Source organism: Mus caroli, chromosome 4 (genome assembly GCF_900094665.2).
Source record: "Mus caroli chromosome 4, CAROLI_EIJ_v1.1, whole genome shotgun sequence".
Taxonomy (NCBI): Eukaryota; Metazoa; Chordata; class Mammalia; order Rodentia; family Muridae; genus Mus; species Mus caroli.
Window position 1 is genome coordinate 15645211 of NC_034573.1, and position 4820 is coordinate 15650030.

The window sequence follows — 4820 nt, forward strand, 5'->3', positions numbered from 1 at the left end:
ATTGGTTTTATTCAATTCCATCACCTGTTTGGTCTGGTTTTCCTGCAATTCTTTAAGGGATTTTTGTGCTTCCTCTTTAATGTCTTCTACTTGTTTAGCAGTGTTCTCCTGCAACTCTTTAAGGGATTTTTGTACTTCCTCTTTACTGTCTTCTACCTGTTTAGCAGTGTTCTCCTCTATCTCTTTAAGTGTGTTATTAAAGTCCTTCTTGATGTCCTCTACTATCGTCATGAGATATGCTTTTAGATCCGGGTCTAGTTTTTCAGGTGTGGGTGGCGGCGTGCCCTGGAATGGGCAAAGTGGGAGTGCTGGGTTCTGATGATGGTGAGTGGTCTTGGTTTCTGCTAGTAAGATTATTACGTTTACCTTTCACCATTTGGTAATATCTGGAGTTAGTTGTTATAGTTTTCTCTGTTTAGAGATTGGAGCAGACACTGTGTTCCACTCACCAGAAGTCTTAAGATCCCGTGGCGGGTGTCCTGGGTAGCTGGAGGGTGTCAGCCGACTCTGTGCCCTAGCTACCCAGTCTCTGGTTGGACCAGAAGGGGCTTGTGCCCCTAGTCAGGCCGGTTTTCTGCTTCCCTAACTCATGCAGTCTCAGGTCCTGTGCCATTGGATTGGAGCAGACTCTGTGTTCCACTCACCAGAAGTCTTAAGATCCCATGGTGGGTGTCCTGGGTAGCTGGCGGGTGTCAGCCGACTCTGTGCCCGCCCTAGCTACCTTGGTGTTGGTCGGACCAGAAGGGGCTTGTGTCCCTACTCAGGCCGGTTTTCTGCTTTCCTAACTAATGCAGTCTCAGATCCCGCGCGATTGGATTGGAGCCCCATCAAGGTATTTTTAATGATATCCATTTTAACAGGGAAAAACACTATCCCTTAACAGAGACTAGGACAATGGATGAAAATCTTTCAATGTTTATTCTTTATTTTACAAAACAGCACACAAAGGGTCCTCCTCACTTTCTCTCTTCCTCTCCCCATCTTTATCTCTCCATTTCCCCATCTTCTCCCCACATTCTTTCCCTCTCTCCCTTCCCTTTCCCTCTCTGTGTACAGTAGAAGGCACACTTCTTTATGCCTTCATGTGTATGCACTATTACTAATTGGTCATTGAAATTTTCACATTTGTTATATTTAAAGGTAATTTTGGAGTAAGTGCTCAGTGAATATTTTATGAGAATACACACGAATGAATTTGAATCATTATTGAATGTTATATTTTAGGGTGTATCAAATTAGCAAACACCTATCAGGAAAAAAACACTGTGTACTTAACATGCATTCATCTCAATTCAAAATTAACTTTAAATTTAACACATGTGAAATTTTCTATACCCAATTAGTAAAAGGACACACACATGAAGGCATCAAGGAGTCTGCCTTCTAATTCTCTACTGCTTTAAAACATAGATATTATCATATCTATTTTTACAGATGAAGAAATTGAAGCTTATAGAAACTAGCTGGGCATACCTGTCTGGTGTTTTGCTTCAGGCCCAGTTTTGCTCTTGATTATCGCATGATGGGATAGATGGACTGTTTGAGATCTGTAAGCATTCTAGAGTGCGCTCGATGAGGAAGTGAATATCTGTCCCTGTATTATGTAGCTTATTTGACCATCTGTCAAGGTCATTTATCAGAGAAGACTGGAAAAGACTGGGATGAGAAACCTCTAATGTCTTCTCTCCACTTTAAAACTTTAATTTATTGTCTAGACACATGCTGAGGTGACAGAATGATATGGTCCTTCCCCTTTCTTGGTATTTTCCTTGTTTTCTTTTCCTTCAAAGCAGATGGTTTTTATGGTGCTGACTGCCTCAGGAGAAAGACACTCAGCAATCAGAAGTCTTCCTGCCTTCAGCTTTTCTGTTGAAAAATGTCAGTACTTTCAAGGGAAAACGGGGAGCTTATGGCATAGACAAAGCATGCGAGCAGAAGATCAAAGCAGTTTCTACACAAATATGATAATGTACTTGGACTATTGAGAAAATACTGCTGACCTTGAGTTCAGTGAATGGAGCACGGAGAACTTAGTGTCGAGCAAGGTGCCTCCCACTCTAGGGAAAGGGGCACCTTACTAGCTAAGTAGGTCACATGGAGGAAATCTGATTTGAAAACAGGGTGAGGGTCTTGAGAATACAAAACATATCTGTTCAGATAAAACCCTGGGAGACATAAAATCTCAGCATGACATGGTCTGGCAGGACTATCCAGGGCACACAGAGAGAAAGAGTATCAGAAAATGCCAGGGTACAAGAGACATTCCCTACTTGGATGTGTTGTCTCAAGATAGAAATTATTCAAAAGATGATAATAATGGCTCAGAATTTTATTCTGAGACCTGAAGGTTAATTAAGCCACTGTTTGAAGATTTCATTTCACCTTGTCACCTTGCTTATTTCCTGCCATCCCCCATTAATTGAAATCTAAACACACATTTCTCCAATGAGGATTGTTTAAGGTAAATGTTTTGAACAGTCCAACTCTGCCCTTCATAGGGTTAACTTGCTCATTTTGAGAGATCATCCTCATCTATTCCCATCAATTATTTTAAACACCCAAAAGAGCACCAAACAAACTAACAAAAGCAAAACCCTCAAGAAATACTTTCCTATATTTGAGTCTGACATCAATGGATCGCTTCTGTCTCCCTGGAGAATGAAGAAGTGGTAGGTACCATTGTTCCAATCAATTCCCTTTCTAATGCCATTCTTTACCCATGGCTTGGACAGATAGTCTCATAGCAAGTGGGCTTCTTCTGAAGCAGTATTATAGAGTGAGAGATTTAAGAGGAAAGGGCCTGTGAAGATAGAGAACAAGTAAGAGAGACAGGCAGGGGGAAGTTCACTTCAAAAGAGCAGTTTGATGCTTCAGCGAGGAGAGACAGAATGAGGGTTAGGTGGAGGGATTCTGGATTTCTCTGAAGTTCTGAACAAAGGATGAGCATGAGGCTCAGCAAAGGCAGAGTGTTGGGCTTCCTGACCAAGAAAATAGCCCTGCAAACAGCATCACTGTGCTCAGTGATAAGCTTGGCGCAGCCCGGGAGAGGAGGATATTGACAGGAGGTTGGGCTTGGTCCTCAGGGACCTGTAACTGCAGGATATCCACCAGAAGACTTCCTCAAATCAGGTGCTGTTCTTGGAAGAGGATTGGAGTGGTATACCACCATGGCTTTCAAAGTTACCACTGTTTACTTTTAAGCTATAATTCTTATGTTTTTATGGATATTGATTTAGACTGGTTTCATAATTTCTCAAGATGAAAAATTGTAAAATGGTTTGGGAAGAGAAATATAAATAAGACTTGCCTGACTTAAATTATCTGCCAAACATCTGAGAATACTTTATTTAAAAGCTTGAAAACCATCTTGTTAGAACAAGTGACTGTGATGTAAGCCATTATATAGAGATTCTTAAATGTTCCCATGTGCAGGTTGGAGGTGCCTGTATAAATTCAATTACTATAAGACTCTTAGGGAAAATATTTGAATGGCATAAATTCCATAATATCATCTGGGTTCAAACAAAATAAAATTTAGCATTTGATTAAAAGAATGGTAAAGAAAAGGAGGTTGCTAAACTCTTTTTGTGAAATGAATGACCAAAGCCTTTATGATTTATTTAAAATGCTTTGTTATTGACCAAATTTCTTCCAAGATGAAAGTAGTAAGCAGGTGGGTCGGAAGTGAAGAATTGTAGCTTATTAAATTCAATTTATTTACCTGTGAGGATTAGAAAGTTAAAGAAAACAAATAAAAAGGAGGCCATTTTACAAGCCAGTGCCTGAAAATGAGGACAGAACATTTTAAATATTATTTCTTTTAAGCAAATTGCATAATAATAAAGACTAGAAGTTCTCACCTGAGTCTTAGTCTGTGAATCCAATTTGGTCCCCTGAGCTCTGATGAGCTCCAGACAGAAACAATACTAACTATTCTCCTGGCTTTTGTTTGTTGTAAAACTCTCTCCATGGGATAGTAAGTCTCCTTGGAGGGGTACCATCACTGGTAAAAGCCTTGCTCATGAAATGCCAATGCCATCTTTTACTACATTGGAAGAAGTCTCCGGGGTAGAGTGGGACCCTACCCACTCATGAACTAGCTCAGTAAGGCCTTTATAACACTCAATGAGTTACACAGTTATCTTTACAGAACTCTGGAGGCTGAAATCCAGGACAAGGATACAGGCAGAATAGTTTCTTACTTCTCCATAGGGAATGCCATCTGTATTTGTCTGTCTTAGCCTTCATAGAAGAACATTAGTCATAGTAGATTAGGGTTCAACCAGAGGTTTCATTTAACTTTACCTATCTAGAGTCTCCACCTATAAACACAGTTGTAACTGTGTCTTCTTCATTAGTATGTGTGAATGGATGTAGATTCATATGAGTGTGTATAATGTGAATGTATTCCTCTCCCCTGCCTGTGTGTGTGTGTGTGTGTGCTTAGTTCTGAGATCATCAAGTGTTATATACTCCTTTTTAAGTAAGGGCCTTTCACTAGCCTGAGGTTCACCACATAGGTTAGAGTGACTAGCCAGCAAACCTCAGGAATCTGCCTTTTTGAGCCCCCACACCCTCAGCACTGTGGCTCCAATATGAGTTGATACAGACACGTGCCATTCGTACTCTGAGTCAGCACTGGGGGTGGTAAACACTGATCTCTACTAGGGAAGTGCACATTCATTGAGATTATAAATGCTAGTGAAAAACTGTCACTTTTGGCTGTGTGTGTGAATGAGTGAGTGTGTGTGTGAGTGTGTGAGTATGTGTGTGTGTGTGTGAGTGTGTGTGTGTGTGAGAGAGAGAGAGAGAGAGAGAGA

At 40.7% G+C, this 4820-nt stretch overlaps 1 protein-coding gene and 1 long non-coding RNA gene across 3 annotated transcripts in view; one reads left to right on the plus strand and one right to left on the minus strand.

The window, feature by feature from the left end:
• The window catches only part of LOC110292383, a 5094-nt gene extending 1774 nt beyond the window's left edge, over nt 1-3320 (plus strand). The window contains exon 3 of the long non-coding RNA XR_002377711.1: nt 1435-3320. This is a non-coding gene — a long non-coding RNA (uncharacterized LOC110292383). The remainder of the gene's footprint in view (nt 1-1434) is intronic.
• Nucleotides 1-4820, minus strand: part of Nkain3 (sodium/potassium transporting ATPase interacting 3) — a 617618-nt gene that overhangs the window by 199770 nt on the left and 413028 nt on the right. The window lies entirely within an intron of this gene.